This window comes from Gopherus flavomarginatus, chromosome 8 (assembly GCF_025201925.1).
Source record: "Gopherus flavomarginatus isolate rGopFla2 chromosome 8, rGopFla2.mat.asm, whole genome shotgun sequence".
NCBI lineage: Eukaryota > Metazoa > Chordata > Testudines > Testudinidae > Gopherus > Gopherus flavomarginatus.
In genome coordinates, this window is record NC_066624.1 from 115,246,195 (window position 1) to 115,263,393 (window position 17,199).

Consider the following 17,199-nt stretch of genomic DNA (forward strand, 5'->3'; position numbering starts at 1 on the left):
TTCCTGAAGGGCTTAGAAAGACTATACCTACAGATTTGTGAACCCATTCCACCGTGGGACCTAAATTTGGTCCTGTCAGGACTCTCAGACCCTCCCTTTGAGCCTCTGGCATCATGCTCCTTGTCATACCTCTCCTGGAAGATCGCCTTCCTAGTGGCGATTACCTTAGCCAGGAGGGTCTCAGAGATCAGGGCCCTTACATCAGAAACCCCATATACAGTGTTCTTTAAGGACAAGGTACAACTTCACCCCAGTTCCGCATTCCTCCTGAAGGCTGATGTGGTTAGGTCTTATGGTGTTGCTATGTATTTTTCCCTCTTAGTTATTCACTTACCTTCCAATGTACCACTCAGGAAGTTTTATTTTTATTTTTTTTCTTCACTTACCATACAAACTTGTTCCATTTAGATTTGTTTTTAATTGAAGCATTTTCAGTTAAATTCACAAAGGCATACACTCGAAGAGCTGATGTGCAACAAGCACAAATACAGATTATTACTAATGGTGGTGACATTTTAGAGCTGACCAAGCTCTTGGTGCTATGGTAGACACAAAACAGAGCTGTGGTACCCAAGAGATTATAGTGCAACATAAATTAATCCTATTAACAGTATCATTCCAGTGTCCATACAAACTGTTCTCCATTCTCAAAGCTCTCTCTCTCTCACACATACACACACAAAACAGGGTTCAGAAAAAGTCTTGTTCAACAATGAAAAGCAAATGAGACACACAAATCTCCCAGCAGGGCCACCCAGAGCCCACCCTGTGAATTTTGCCCTGTAGTAAAATTTACTTTAAATGCTGAAGACTTCAGACATACACATTATTCTAAAAATTCAGTTAAGAATGTCAAGCAACAAAATATTAATGGGCTAAGGGGTTAAGCATCTGCATAGTTCATACCTCAATTTATTCAATTCCCTTAAAGAAGTAAGAAACTGATTTTTTTTTTCAGGTGAATTGAAAATTATACTCTGTACTGGGTTTTATTCTATTAGTAGTAGTACTAGCAAACTTCTATCCTAGCTTCTTTTCCACTACCTGTTACTAGATGATCAATTAGATCAGGATAAGCCAGGAGAATATGCAGATTTCAGTTGCAGACCTCACTTTAATGATACCCAGAAACTGAAGGTAGCACAGAATTTGGTAGCGCACACATTAAACTGCTGTAGCTACACTAGTACTCTGTGATCTGCACTGGCTCCCTGTGATGGCCTGGTCTATTGTGGCATATTTGTGATCTGTGAAAGTGTTATCGCTGGCATCTTCTCATTAAATAATGAAGAGCACAGCTCAACACAGATTCAGAGTGATGTGGATTGCTTGGTGAACTTGGCATAAGCAAACAGCATGTGTTTGGCTATGGCTAAATGTCAGTGTTTACAACTAAGAACAAAGTGCAGGCCATTCTTACAGGATGTGGGACTTTAGCCAGGGAAGCAATGACTGAAAAATATGTGAGGGTTGTGGTGGATATCAGCAGACCATGAGCTCCCAGTGTGATGGCATGGCCAAAAGAACTAATGTTATCCTGGAATGTATAAACAGGAATTTTACCTCTGTATTTGGCACTGGTGCAGCTGCTGCTGAAATACTGTGTCCAGTTCTGATGCCCAGACTTCAAGAAGAATGTTGATAAATTCGAGAGAGTTCAGAAAAGGCATGAGAAGGTTTAAACGATTAGAAACTTGAAGAGCTCAAGCTCTTTAGCTTAACAAAGAGAAGGTGAGAGGGTGACTTAATTACAGATTGTACATGGGGAACTTGAAAGACTGCCATAAAAAATATGGAGAAAAGGTGTTCTCTCTTTCCACGGAGAGCAGGACAAGAGGCAATGGGTTCAAACTGCAGCATAGCAGATTTAGATTAAATCTCAGGAAAAACTTCGTAACTGTAAAAACAGTAGGACAGCAGACCAGACTGTCTCAGGAGATTGTGGAAGCTCCCTCACTAGAGGTTTTCAAAAGAAGGTTGGGTAGCCTTCTGTCTTGGATGGATTAGACCAGTGGTTCCCAAACTGTGGTTCCTGAACTCTTGGGAGGTTTGCAAAATGTTACAGGGGGTTCTCAGAAAAAATTCCATAATGGCAGAAGAAAAAGTGCACGCCAAAACAGAACTGTATTGCAGCCAGTGTAGCAGCGTTAACATCCCTCAGTTAGTCGATAGTCATTCTCTGTGGCATGCTGTTTTACTCCAGTGAGACGTGAGCGAATCTTCTCATTTACTAGTTTGTTCATTTGTTAGCATTCTCACTGTGTTACTTTTATTTGAACTGTTGTATACCCAATAATGGACAAGTGGCTGAAAATAGACTTTGTAAAGACATGAGAAAAAAAATGTTCGATATCAGCTAGTGTTTTGTCAAGTCCAAAGTGTTGAAATCTAAGCCAAATGGTCATGATGATCCAGAAAAGTCGCTTATGAAGAAAAGAAAATATGATGACGATTATGTAAAATATGGCCTTACATGCATTAGTGATCAAGAGTGTCCAGAATCACAGTGCCTAATTTGTGGTGGTGATCTAGCAAACAGCAGTCTCAAACGTCATCTACTTCAGCACTGCTTAGAAATTAGGCACCTTGCACAACTTGACAAGCCTGTTAATTTTTTTCAAGCGAAAATTAGCCAAGTAGAAAAGTTACATTACCAGTTTTGTATCCAAAGCAAGTACTGATAACGAAAATGCACTTGAAGCATCGTACCAAGTGAGCTACCAAGTAGCAAAAGCATCAGAAGCCCATAGCATAGCAGCAAGCTTGATTGGTCCATGTATAAAAGACATAGTTCATTGCATGCCTGGAGAAAAGGCTTCAAAAAGGATTGACATAGTACCTTTGTCCTCTAATACTTTGTTGCAAAGAGTAATGACGTCAAATAATGTAGAAACCACAATTGTACATAGAATGAAAAATAGTCCATATTATGCTACAAATTGGATGAATCAACTGATGTTGCTAATCTATCTATTTTGCTAGTGTTTGTACGTTATGTGAATGAAGGTATTGTTGAAGACTACTACTAGTTTTGCTGACCATTGAAAGAATGTACAACTGGTACTTCTGAGGGCATTCTGCACCAAAAAAAATTAAAATTATATGCAAAAAATAAAAATTTTGTGCACAATATTTTAAAATTCTGCAAGTTTTATTTGTCAATAAATAAATGCAGAGGCTCCACCCTGGCAGTGTGGAGCACAGGCTGCTGGCTTGCTAACAGTAGGAGATCACTGTGCTGCCCCACCCTCCACCCCTGGGACATGGACTCAGCGGTGAGGCTTTCCCAGCCCTGACACAGCACAAGGCCTGGACCTGCCCCAGAAACACCCTGGGTCCCTGCGCCTCTGCACCAGATGTGAGGCAGGCAGGCTCAACCAGACAGGATCCAAGTGTTGAGGGGAATCCAGGTGTGGGGTGACAGGATTCTGTGTGGGACAATCTGGGTGCAGGCAGCTCAGTGAGGGGTCTGGGTGTGGGAGGATCTGGATGCACAGAGGCTTGCATGGGGTTCCAGGTGCAGGGGCAATTGGGACTCTGCAGGGGCTTCCAGGTGAAGGTGGTTGGGGCTAAGCAGAGGGGTCTGAGTATGGGGAGGTCTGGATGCCGGGAGAGTGGGGCTTGGTGGTGTTGGGGCCTGGATGCAGCTAATTGGGGGTCTGCATTAGGGGGCTCAGGGTGGTGCAGGAGATGGGGATTTGAGTGCAGGGAGCTCAGTGGGGGTGGTCGGCGCAGGGGTGGGGGGTCTGGGTGCAGAGGGCTACAGATGCAAGAGTTGAGATGCAGTAGGGTACGGTTCAGGTATGTAGGGCTAGAGGGTTTCTGGATGTACCCAGTGAGGCTTGGCTTGTGTGTCTGGGTATGGGAGGTCCGTATGCACGGGGGGTTGAGTGGATGGGCGAGAAACTTCCCATACAGTAACTCCTCCCGCCACAGTTGAGGAGTGATGGCAGGAAGCAGGGGAGGATGCTGAGCTTCCTGCTACTGGAGAAGGTTTCAAGGGGGTGGGGATCTGACACAGCCCCAGACAGTCCTTGCAGGGGAAGAGGAAGTCCTGTCCTCTCCTGCCTCCAGCCTGCCAGGACTAGTAACTGATCCCGGCTCAGGGTAGGAGCCACTGGATTGGGGTGTCCCTAGCCCTGTGGTGATTTACGTCTCCACTGGCTACTCCGGGTCCCTGAAACAATGTACCTGCTCTGCTAGGCAATGGTGTATGACTGCTCTTACAGCTTCCCTTTGCTTCCCTGTCAGAGAGTCATTTTTCTGCAGGAAAGCAAAGAAATCTGCAGGGGACATGAAGTCTGCACACACGCAGTGGTTCAGAATTCCCCCAGAAGTAAACTGGAGAAGATATCTTCAATCTGACTGACTAATATTTTCAAGAAAAGGAAATAGATTGGTCTCGTTGCCTACGCATTTGCACTGATGGGGCCACATCAATGACAGGGAAGTATACCAGATTTGGAACTTGAACAAAAAAGGTTGCATCACACGTCTCTTGGACTTCTTGCAGTATCCCTAGACAAGCCCTCATGGCAAAATGTATGCTTGAGGGACTGAAAGAAGTGCTGGACAATGCAGTTAAAATGGTGAATTTCATAAAATCATGGCCAAGAAATTCCAGAATATTTCATGTACTTTGTGAAAAAATGGGTAGTGTATACAATTGTATGTTGACCCATACCGAGGTTAGATGTCCCTCCCGGGGCAAAATCATTGTGCACTTTTTTGAGCTTAGAATGGAAATTCTAGGGTTTTTTTAACAGCCACCCTTTCCACCTTGCCAGCTGTATGGAAAATCATTTCTGGCTCCAGAGCCTGCCTTATTTAGCAGATATTTTCTTGAGGATTAATTACCTAAATTTATTTTCAAGGCTTCAGTATAGTAGTTTTCAGTGTGCAAGACTGAGCTGACTCCATAATAAAGAAGTTGCAGTTCTGGGAAAGGTGTTTGGAAAACAATCAAACTGAGCGTTTCAGAACTCTTCATGACTTCCTGGCAGGACATAACCTTTAGTTGGATCAGTGCACTAAAACCAATATAACTACACACCTGAAAGGACCCTGCACAATGTTCAGGGAATATTTCCAGCTATGTCAGGCAATAATGACTGGATTCACAACCCCTCTGATGATACCACTTTCTCAACACAGATATTGAGCACTGAGAAAAAAGAGAAATTGATTAGATTTCCTGTGATTATGAGCTGAAAAGAAGTTTCAGAAGTCTGTCATTGATCAACTTTTGACTGAGTTTAAGAAACTTAAGTAGGCTGCTATTGTTGTTTTTTAAATTATTAAAAAAAGTTTAAGCTCTGTTGAAGTCATGTGGTGTTTGCCTGAATTGTTCAAGACCCGAATGCTTGTAGTAGGAGGAACTCTTTATTTGAGTTGGGTTCTTAAATACCTTCATGCTGTTTTGCGTCTAATACGCCTAGATGAAACATGTAGGAGCCTTGTCCTATAACAGGCTTAATCAAAGTGATACGAGCAATAAAAGTGAAATCTTGGAAGAGTGTTGCCATTTTCATAATGTAATAACATTAATAATGTAGTAATAGTGTGTAATAAGCATGTCATTAAAATAAACAAATTTTATATTTCCAGGATCACTGCTTTAATAATTTGTGCTCAGGTAAGAGAGAATATCTCAAAATACTCATTTTTAGGAGGGAGTTCACGGGTTGTTAAAGTTTGGGAACCACTGAATTATACACAGCAGATCCTGCGTCGTGGCAGGGAGTTGGACTAGATGACCCTTAGAACACAAGAATGGCCATACGGGTTAGACCAAAGGTCCATCTAGCCCAGTATCCTGTTTTCCAACAGTGGCCAATGCCAAGTGCCATAGAGGGAAGGAACAGAACAGGTGATCATCAAGTGATCCATGCCCTGTCGCCCATTCCTAGCTTCTGGCAAACAGAGGCTAGAGACACTATCCCTGCTTATCCTGGCTATTAGCCATTGATGGACCTATCCTCCATGAATTTATCTAGGTTTTTTTTGAACTCTGTTATAGTCTTGGCCTTCACAACATCTTCTGGCAAAGAGTTCCACAGGCTGACTGTGCATTGTGTGAAGAAATACTTCCTTTTGTTTGTTTTAAATCTGCTGCCTATTAATTTCATTGGGTGACCCCTAGTTCTTGTGTTATGAGAAGTAAATAACACTTCCTTATTTACTTTCTCCACACCAGGCATGATTTTATAGACCTCTATCATATCCCCTCTTAGTCATCTCTTTTCCAAGCTGAAAAGTCCCAGTCTTATTAATCTCTCCTCATATAGAAGCTGTGCCATACCCCTAATCATTTTTGTTGCCCTTTTCTGAACCTTTCTCATCTGCGCTCTGTATTCAAGATGTGGGCATACCATGGACTTGTATAGAGGTAATATATTTTCTATCTTCTTATCTGTCCCTTTCTTAAAGATTCCAAACATTCCATTTGCTTTTTTGACTGCTGCTGCACATTGAGTGGATGATTTCAGAGAACTATCCACAATGACTCCAAGATCTCTTTCTTGAGTGGCAACAGCTAATTTAGACCCCATTATTTTATATGTATAGTTGGGATAGTGTTTTCCAGTGTGCACAGAGAGATGAAGTGACTTGTTCAAGGTGACCCAGCAAATCAATGGCAGAGAGAGGTGTGAAAGCTGGCTGACCCCCCCTTAATAGATTACAAGCGGCCAGTAGGTGGGGGGGAGTACTGCTCATGGACACAGTAGCCTGAACTTTTTCACTATCTCTTTTCCTCTGCCTCAAAGCAGGAAGATCCTGCTCCAAACCAGTCAGTACTACCCAGATAAGGGAACATGAGATTTTACACTTACCAATCAAGTATTAACACGCAAGGGTCTTTGTCTGAACGTGTATAAAAGGTTTGTGAAATTTGTGTAAGACAGAGTCTTTTGTACCAAGGTACAGGCTCTCCTTCTTCTGCAGGATAAAGCATTTTTCCTTATCCCTGTCAGGCTGTTAATTGGCTCTCAGCTAGGCAGACCCGATATTTTGGTAACAGTTTCTGGCAACTCCAGACGGGACTCTCCTAGCTTGGACATTGGACTCCGGACGGCTGCAGCGAACTAGTAGCGGTGCCACTGGGGTGTTTAACCCCTCTTCCTCACTTCTCCGCAGCCCCTGGGGTTCGTGATCCGATAAGGTGAGCCCTAACAGGATAAGGAAATACTATCTGATTCTGGTTAGAGGCGGGCCTCTTATCTGGTTCTGGTTCTGTTCTGTTTAACTGGTTACTGTTGTTTTTCTGCTCTGTATACATTTGGGCGTTAGGAGTGTGGGCAGAACTGAACCTCCCATTCATAATTCCTCGGAGTGGAAGCCATGCGTGCGAGGAAGCTCTGAGGTTGAATTGAGATCCTTCTGTCCCCTCCCCTGTAGCGGTCAGTGTAATAGAAGTAGAAAAACCTGGATTAGACTGTAATTCCCTCTGTTCTCTGAGTAATTCTCTTTTCTGTTTGAGTGTCAGCAGACAGATTGGTGGGTCTCTGGGTAAACCTCTAAAGGGGTTTGGATTATATGTTAAGTAAATGGCTTTTACCTGGTGTTCAGAAAGGAATGTCAAGAGGAAATTGAATAGTTAAACGCCAATGGACTATGCGTTTTTGCCCAGGTGGCAAGCCTCACGAGGGAGGACTTGGTAAGTCTTGTGAGTAAGAATGTTTAAGGGAAGAGACCAGGAAGGGTGGGGGCTAGTTGAGAAGCCCATCCTCCTAGCTAAACTGGTAGTGGAACAAGTTGGTGCCCATGGAAGGGGCGGTTCAGCGAGAAAAGCAGGATTGGGCCCAGGTGGGCAGGCAACAGACAGAGAGATTGGAAAACAGGTTGGAAATTCTGAGGGTATAGTGGAAGGAAGGAGTTAAGTAAGTATAAGCATGGGGATTTCAAATACCCAGGACACTATCTTGAAATGGTGATTTGAGTTGATAAAAGTGGCTGTTGGGGGACAAGCAAGTGATTTAAGGAAAAGTGAGAAGTTAACGCTATAGTTGCTGGAAGGAACAGCAGTTGAACTTTGTAAAATGCTAAAGAGGAAAGTTCTTGGTGTCTTTGAAATGTTTGTAAATAAATTCAGGCAAAGAAATTATTAAATTGCAATCATTTGGCTATGAACAATTTAGTTGAATTAGCTAAAGAAATATATACAGTGCTATGTAATTGAAATTTTATTAGGCTCTAAGGGGCACTATAAGTAGTGATTTTTTTTTCAGTGTTTGAAAGCAGGAGTTAAAAGTAAAAAGCAATCAAAATTCTGGTAAAGTTAATTGTGTCCCTTTTAAGGTAAGAATCTTTAAGCTGTGGATAGCTTTGGATCCAAAAGCAAGCCAGAAAGCATCTGTATTAATGCAAATTATCTAACTGATAAGGTAGAAGCCACTGAAACCTGGGCTGCCTATGAAACTAATACAAGAAAATATGGGGTAATTCCTCTGTTTTGCCTGAAATCAACAAGGGTATTTGTATATTTAAGTAATGATTGACTGCCCAGAAGGGGTAGACCTCTGTTTTTTATCTTTCAGATAATCAGAGAAAACTGATGCCAGCTGAACAGCATTCAACATATCATGCATTTACTGGCACAATAGAAATTATGTTTTGTGTTCTATGTTCTGTCTTGTGGTGTTTGTCTCGTGGTCGGAATTGTTGTGTTTAGTGTTTTCATGGGATGGTCTGGTTTGAAATCAGGCAGAGGGGTTGGATTGGAATGCAGATACTTGTTTTATTCAACTTGGAATACAACGTGTTTGGATAAATCAGGAAAATGTGATATACGAAAGTCTAACACATTTGCTTAAGTAAAAAAAAAAGAAACTTCATTGGCCAAATCTTTTAATTAAAAATTATTATTAAAATTTGCATACCAACAGTTTTTGGGAGCCAAGGATATGAAAGGTTAACCCACTCCCCATATTGTACATGGGATCCTTCTGTACTGTATAATGGCAATGTTTATGTGTCTGTTGTTGGGAAAAGGTGTATGAGTGAAGAGCGAAAGTTTCCTTTGTAGGTTAAAAGAAGCCAAAAAGGGAGAAGGAAAAAAGAACAGAATGAGTTAACTGGAAAGAAAAAAAAATAATAGCTAGCAGACTGAATATAAGACACTGGCTCCATTCAAGGACACTGCTCACAGCTCAGACTTGGCTGATAACCAAGAAAGGGGGGGGAGGGCTTGAATGTGCCCAAGCAGCTATGAGATCTGCAAAACACTGCCAGGCACTAATGAAATGTGTTAGGTTTCTTTTCTCACAGGTAAAGAAGCGCTACCCGAAGACCCTAGCAGCCCTGCCACTCCTTGGAATCAGGAGACTGGATCAATGTAAAGGTCTACCAACGAAAAGCTGCTCTGGCTCCACGCTGGAAAGGCCCTTATTAAGTCCTGCTAACTACCAACACTGCTGTGAAGTGCCAAAGACTGACTGCTTGGACCCATGATTCTCACTGCAAAAAGACCCCTCCACATCGGGAGAATTCTCCTACTGATGATTAGCCTATTTCTCCTTCTAGCTCCACTGTGCCTTCTGGACAGCAGGGAAAAAGTACAAGGTGAAGTGCTAGTAACCTCTCCCTTGTCCATTGACGGATCTACTGTGCCTTTGAATTTTTCTAGAAGAATCAAAACCATTACAGGGTGATGTGCTGGTAACCTCTTCCCTGGAGGATGCTGAACCACGACTGTTTCGGGGAAGAAGAAGAAACACTCACTCCACTAAAATTGCCAAAGTCCAGGGATTCCTGACTGGAAAGGACATTAAAAACTGACCCTGGTGAAGAAACAAAGAATTATACACTGGCAGAAAAAAAATTGTGGGACCCATGTTTGGGATTGTAATATTAATTGGATTTTGGGGTTTGTTCTACAGGCTGCGCCCTGTGTTCTGGATAAATCCTTCAGTATGTATTGCTCTCCCTAATTGGATTTAAAATAACAGGTACCACAGGCACCTTGTAGCCCCTGCCATCTCCCCTGTTACTCTGTAATACACCCCCTCCTAGGCTATTAATGTCAATGCCTCTTGAAAGTACCTGAGATTAGTTAAAGGTATACAACCAACAGATGTGATATAGTACTACACTAAAGAGATATGTACTAGGATATCAATGGACTGTGATTAATACAACACTAGGGGCTGCCATTAGATTAGCACAACAGAGGGCCTGGGTTATTTCCTCTGGAAGAAGAGGGACCTGACCGGATCCCTATGGGATGGGGCCAATAGCGCAGCAGCCATTTGGAATATTATTAAAAGCCAAGAACATGATAAGAAATCGGGCCAACTAGAAAAGGCCACTAGCCTTATTTCTGGAGCTCAGCTAACCCAAGTACAGGCTAGAGTTGGTGAGTTACATGGTATTTCCACCCTTAGTTCTATGACCCAGAAGTTACTGACAGAGATGGTATTGAATATCACTGAGGCTGGGAAGGCATTGCAGTGGGATCTAGTATGTTTAGAAATTCAGGATTTCCTAAATGACCAGCTGATGGCCATTCGGAGTGATCTTGAGCACCAGACTTGGCCCACTGCCCTTACAGACACATCAGGAGTACCATCTGATCTGTGGTCATGGAGACATATTTGGACACTTTCTGAGTGGAAGTGTGGACATTCACAGTGCTCCTTCCAAGCATTTGGACCAGTTAGGGGGGTGTGCGCTTCCACATACCGAATCCTGACGGGTCCATGGAGAGGATGCATGTGGGACCGGATTATTCACCGAGACATCTGGGAAATTAGAACACCTGGTATACCTAACTGATTTATAGTCAGTGCCCCAATCCCTTAGTTGTCAGACAAACAGGATTCCATTCTTTTGTCCGTGCAATCATTCCTGAGTTGGGGGTAGCTGAACTAGAGAGAGCAGTTGTAAATAGTTCTGCAGGGCTTAAGAAAGCAGCTAATGTATTAATAGACGCTTTTCAAAAGTTACAAAAAGAGATTGATGAAGTAGCAGAAGTGGCTTTGCAAAATAGATGTGTGCTACATGCTATAAATGCTGGAATAGAGGGGGCTTGTGCTTGCATCGGGAAAAAATGCTGTTTTTATGTTAATCATTCTGGCTTAATTGAACAGGATTTATAGGCTATTAAGAACGCTGCTGTTATTTTTCATGCTGTATCTCTTAATCACACCTTTAATTTTAAGGACCTTCTCCCAGACCTTGGGTCATGATTTACTGGCCATTTCCGTACAATTGTTAAATGGATTATTTTCTGTCTGTTCTTCCCATGTATTGTTTGAATTGTAATACAATGCTCAAAATATCTGTATAATGCTGTAACCAAAGGTTCTGCTGTCCGTAAGACAACTCAGTACCTGTCTCTTCAGCTTGATCGTAAATTACGTAACGGGCCTGGCAATCTGGGCTTGCCAGGCCCGAAGGGGGGATTGTGTAAACTGGCTGATCCCCCTTAACAGATTACAAGCAGCCAGTAGGTGGGGGGGGGGAGTACTGCTCATGGACACAGTAGCCTGAACTTTTTCACTATCTCTTTTCTTCTGCCTCAAAGCAGGAAGATCCTGCTCCAAACCAGTCAGTACTACCCAGATAAGGGAACGTGAGATTTTACACTTACCAATCAAGTATTAACACGCAAAGGTCTTTGTCTGAATGTGTATAAAAGGTTTGTGAAATTTGTGTAAGACAGAGTCTTTTGTACCAAGGTACAGGCTCTCCTTTTTCTGCAGAATAAAGCATTTTTCCTTATCCCTGTCAGGCTGTTAATTGGCTCTCAGCTAGGCAGAACCAATATTTCGGTAACAGAGGGATGACTAGATTCTGTGAAGCAATGACATGGAAAAAGACTCAGGAGAGCATGGAAGAAAATCAGCTGAACCTGATCTCCCAATGCAAAGCTGTGGCTAAAAGGGCTAATTAAATTCTTGGGAGTATGAATAAGAGAATATAAATTAGGAGTAGAGAGGTTATATTACCTCTGTATTCAGCATTGGTGCAACTGCTACTGAAATACTGTATCCACATCTGGTATCCGCACTCCATGAAGGACGTTGAAAAACTGGAGTCTATGAAGAAGTGCCAAGAGAATGACTAAAGGACTGGGAAACACACCTTACTGTAAAACAGACTCAAGGAGCTCAGTCTATTTAGTTTATCAAAGAGAAGGTAAAGAGGTCTGTGATGGGATTCCCGGGGTGCAGCCTAGGACCATAGGACCACTGTGCCCCCTTAACTCCCCAGCCTGGGCTGACTCTGAAAATGCCTTGCTAGTGACCAGTAGCAAACCCTCCATGTGCTGTTATCACTCAGCACAATCGCATTTGGAGCCTCACAGCCAGTTAGGGTGCATGAATGCTCCCAGAGCCACTCATGAATCATACAGGGAAAGGCACCAACCAAACCCCCTCAGCTCCCAGCACTATCTCAGGAATATATTGTCTTGCACTGCTCAAGATGGGCTATGCAAATTTATTAATTGGTTCATGAATTAAAAGTGGATAAACACCAGCCTTTGCAAACCTGAGCAGTTTTGCTACGCACTTCATACAAACTCACTGGTAAAGATAAACAGTTCAACAAATTTATTGACTACAAAAGATAGATTTTAAGTGATTATAAGTGATAGGCAAAAAGTCAGAGTTAGTTACCAAAATAAAATAAAATATAAGAAGACAGTCTAAACTCTCAACCCTATTAGACTGGGCAACATCTAGATCAGGGGTTCTCAAACTGGGGGTGGGGACCCTTCAGGGGGTCACAAGGTTATTACATGGGGAGGGGGTCGCAAGCTGTCAGCCTCCACCCCAAACCCCACTTTGCCTCCAGCATTTATAATGGTGTTAAATATATAAAAAAGTTTTTTAATCTATAAAGGGGGGGTCACACTCAGAGGCTTGCTGTGTGAGAGGGATCACCAGTATAAAAGTTTGAGAACAACTGATCTAGATTAAGCAGTTTTTCTCACCCCACTGGATACTGCAGTCCTTAACACACAGGTTTGTCTCTTAAACCTGGGCCAGCCTCCTCTGTCAGAGTCTTCAGCCTTCTGGGTGTCTTGGTTGCTTGCAGCATAGGTGGGGACATGAGAAAGGTGAAGCATCTGTTTTATACACTCAGTCCCATGTGCTTGGGGAACACAAGTCCAAGCATATCTGGGGGGGCATTGTTGAGTCTCCAGGCAAGGTTGAGCAATTCCCCTGGTGTGATCCCATGCCAGTGAGTCATTGAATTGTAGCTCCCTTGCTGGACAATGATTGTTGATGAGCTATTTGACACCCTGCCTGACCATTGGTTACTTTCCTTGCTGTTGCCTCTGGGTAGCTAATATCTGGCTGATTCCCCAACTTGCAGCATGTTTTAGTGACAACCATACAACACAATTCTCATAACTTCATATGCATTAATGATATACATATATGGATACAGAAATGACTTTCAGCAGATCATAACCTTTCTCCTTATACCTTACAAGGCATGCTTTGTATGTAATATCACAATTATATACAGATGAGGAATATGTGGGTTACAAGACACTCCCCCAAGGTATAGTGTGTCACAGGGTCATTTGGTCACTCTCTCTAAGTATCTACATGTAGAATGTACATTTGATAGTAAAGAGTTCTTCAGTCTAGCAAACAAAGGTATAACAAGATCCAGTGGCTGAAAGTTGAGGCTAGATAAATTCAGACTAGAAACAAGCCAAAGATTATTAACAGTGAGAGTAATTATGCATTGGAACAGCTCATCAAGGTTATGGTTGATTCTCCATCACTGGAAATCTTTAAAAAATATATGTATGCTTTAATTCAGCCACAGCTATTGACTTGAGGTAGGAATTAATTCAGGGAATTCCTACAGCCTGTGTTTTTCAGGAGGTTAGATTAGATGTTCACAAACTCACCTGGCCATAATATCTATGAATCCATAATGCTTCAGCATGTTGTTGATCTGTGCTATGCTACTATAGGGTGTTGTCTGTCACATGAGACATAAAACACAGGCCCTGCCTACTACTGATTAAAAGTCCCATTGCAATGTTCACAAGAGAAAGAGTATTAATCCCAGTATTCTTCAGATTCCAACAGTGTGGGGAGGAGTAGCTCAGTGGTTTGGGCATTAACTTGCTAAACCCAGGGTTGTGAGCTCAATCCTTGAGGAAGCCACTTAGGGATCTGGGGCAAAAATCAGTACTTGGTCCTGCTAGTGAAGGCAGTAGGCTGGACTCAATGACCTTTTGAGGTCCCTTCCAGTTCTAGGAGATAGATATATCTTCAATTATATTTTATTTATATAATATTTATTAACATAAGTAAACTACATTCTGCTCAACTAAATTCCACTCTGTAATTGGATGAAGACATTGTTTCTGTCCTCTCCTAAAACAGTGACATACTGATGCTGGCATAAAACCGCTGTGCTGTCAGTCTCAAGGATGGCTGCATTTCAGTGTCTGGCAATCCTAATGAAAATGTACTATATAATTTAACATGCCACATGTAGGGCCCTACCAACTTCACAGCCATAAAAAACAAGTGAAATCTAGTCTTTTGTGCTTTTACCCTATACTACACAGATTTCACAGGGGAGACGCGTTTCTCAAATTGGGGTCGCAGGGGGGTCACAAGGTTATTTTAGGGTGGTTGCAGTATTGCCACTCTTCTACGCTGCCTTCAGAGCTGGGCAGCCAGAGAGTGGCAGCTGTTGGACCAGCACCCAGCTCTGTACGCAACACCCTGCCAGCAACAGCACAGAAGTAAGGGTGGCTATACCATACCGTGCCATCCTTAGTTCTGCACTGGTGTTGGCAGTGGCTCTGCCTTCAGAACTGGGCTCCTGACCAGCAGCCACCACTCCCCAGCTGTGAAGGCAGAGCCGCTGCCAGCAACAATACAGAAGTGAGGGTATCAGTACTGCAACTCACACACCCCAACTCCTTTTTGGGTCAGGATCCCTACAGCACTGTGACATTTCAGATTTAAATAGCTGAAATCATGAAATTTATTATTTTAAAAATTCTATGACCATAGAATATCAGTGTTGGAAGGGACCTCAGGAGGTCATCTATGTCCACCCACTGCTCAAAGCAGGACCAATCCCCAGACAGATCTTTACTCCAGTTGCCTAAACAGCCCCCTCAAGGATTGAGCTCAGAACTCTGAGTTTAGCAGGCTAATGCTCAAACCACTGAGCTATCCTTCCCCCATAAAATTCACAAAAATGGACCATGAATTTGGTAGGGCCCTAGCCATATGTCTTGTAGAGTAGGGAGCTCACTACTGACACCTATTGGTGAACAGAGAGCAGAGTAACCAAGAGCTGCTTGAGAACTCCATATGAGAGTGAGCTCTTTGCCAGCATCTCTTGGTGAGCAAGAGAATATGACTGAATGAGGCTTTATTTGCATTGTGAAAGTTTGGAGCCTTTTGGTTATAATACAGTTGTGATTTTATTGTGGGTCTTTGGGGGGGGGGTGAGGGGCAATAAAATACTGTTGTCCCTATTGTGAAATGAAAGGACACGAGAGCTACATCAAATGCACCTGGGGTGAGCGGGGGGTCAACCTGACTAAAGTCTGTAATCAGGTTAGGACGCGTGGACAGGACTGGTGACAGGTGCCACCAGTGCTGACCTATGTTCCCTGTAAGCTGTGTGCTTGGGCAGCTGCACAGGAGAGATTTAAGTGCCACCCAGCTGATAGCAGAGTGTGCACAGCCAGCAGCATGTGTTCAGGTGCCTTTCCTACGTTGTTCTGTCCTGCAGCTGCTCCCGGGACCCTTCTGTTGGCTGTGCAGAGCTGAAGGGGGTTGAGGGAGAGAGCTGAGGTCAGGGTATCTCCCTCCCCCCACCTCTGTGCCCCATTTCTGCAGGGAAGAGCCTGCCCAGAAGGACTCGGAGCTGCTATGGTGAGTGTCTGAGTGCCTTTCTTAAAGAGACAGTGCACCGTTTCTGAGATTTCCCCAGCAGCCAGCTCACACTGTCTCTCTCTCTCCCCCCCTCCCCATGTACCCCATCTCTGCAGTGCGGGGAAGGGGAAACAACAGGGCTCAGGACAGAGCAGGAGAGCTTTCAGTGAGTGTCTTAAAGAGCTAGCATACGGTTTTCCCCAGCAGCCAGCACATACACAGGCCTGGTCTACGCTGCGGAGGGATTGAGCTAAGATATGCAACTTCAGCTATGAGAATAGTGTAGCTGAAGTTGATGTATCTTAGATCTACTTACCTCCCGTCCTCACGGCATGGGATCAACAGCCGTGGCTCTCCTGTCGACTCCGCTTCCACCTCTCACCCTGGTGGAGTGCCGGAGTAAACAGCAGAGCATTTGGGGATTGATTTATCGCGTCTAGCTGAGACACAATAAATCGATCCCCGATAGCTCGATTGCTACACGCTGATCCGGTGGATAGTGTGAACGTACCCATGGAGGCTTTCTGTGTGTGTGTCTCACTCTCTCACACTCAGACACACAATGTCTCTTTCACACTCACACATACTTGTATTATTGTTGTTACATCTTGGTACTTCCTGCAATGCACATATATTCTCTGTAATTTTATTCTTTCAAAGTGTTATTTTAGTGTTTTGACTGGTCTATGCATTTCATAATTTTTATTTCTCTTACACTTACATTTAATTCTTTGAGTAATGAGTTCTAAAATGCCTAGCCTGTCCTGGCTAGAGTAATTATCCCTATGGCAACTTTTTAAAATATATATACTACATCTAGGTTTTTTGTTTCTACTGGTGGTGCACTTAGGCACATACCTCGGTGCACACAATAAAATTTATTTCACACATGGATGGAAAAAGACGGAACATTGGTGCTAATTGTGATCTAGCCACCTACCTATCATTTGTTAGAAGTGCTGTTGTATACTAATTATGAGTTCAACTGTAAAAAAGAAAATTGAAAGTTGGTAAGATGTCATATAACAGCTGATAACAAATGATGGGGGAAGAAGCATGAAAGGACACAGAGTGAATTAGTCCACACAAAAAGTGCTACTGATATAACTCAAGGTCTGTGTTAAGATGGTGTCTGATAAACAAGAAAAGTGTGAAATCAGAAATAAGTGTATCGAAAATGGTGCATCAGAAATGAGGGCTAATTGGTGAAAACAATAACAAGGTGATGGGCTATACTGCTCACCAGTCTCTTTGTGGGTCCTTCAAAAAGAGACCTTAGGGAGAAAAATTGGTTACCGGAGTGAGTTTCACCATCATGGCAACC

General features: G+C 43.1%; 1 protein-coding gene and 1 long non-coding RNA gene across 2 annotated transcripts in view; both read left to right on the top strand.

Moving 5' to 3' along the window:
* Positions 1-6,657: 6,657 nt before the first annotated feature.
* On the top strand, positions 6,658-11,723 carry LOC127056305 (uncharacterized). Its single transcript, XR_007775777.1, has 2 exons — positions 6,658-6,856; positions 11,614-11,723. It is a non-coding gene; the product is annotated as an uncharacterized LOC127056305 (long non-coding RNA).
* Positions 11,724-15,772: 4,049 nt separating this feature from the next.
* The window catches only part of MELTF (melanotransferrin), a 68,936-nt gene continuing 67,509 nt past the window's right edge, over positions 15,773-17,199 (top strand). The window contains exon 1 of the mRNA XM_050963913.1: positions 15,773-15,875. The gene's annotated coding sequence lies outside the window, so the exon portion shown is untranslated. The remainder of the gene's footprint in view (positions 15,876-17,199) is intronic.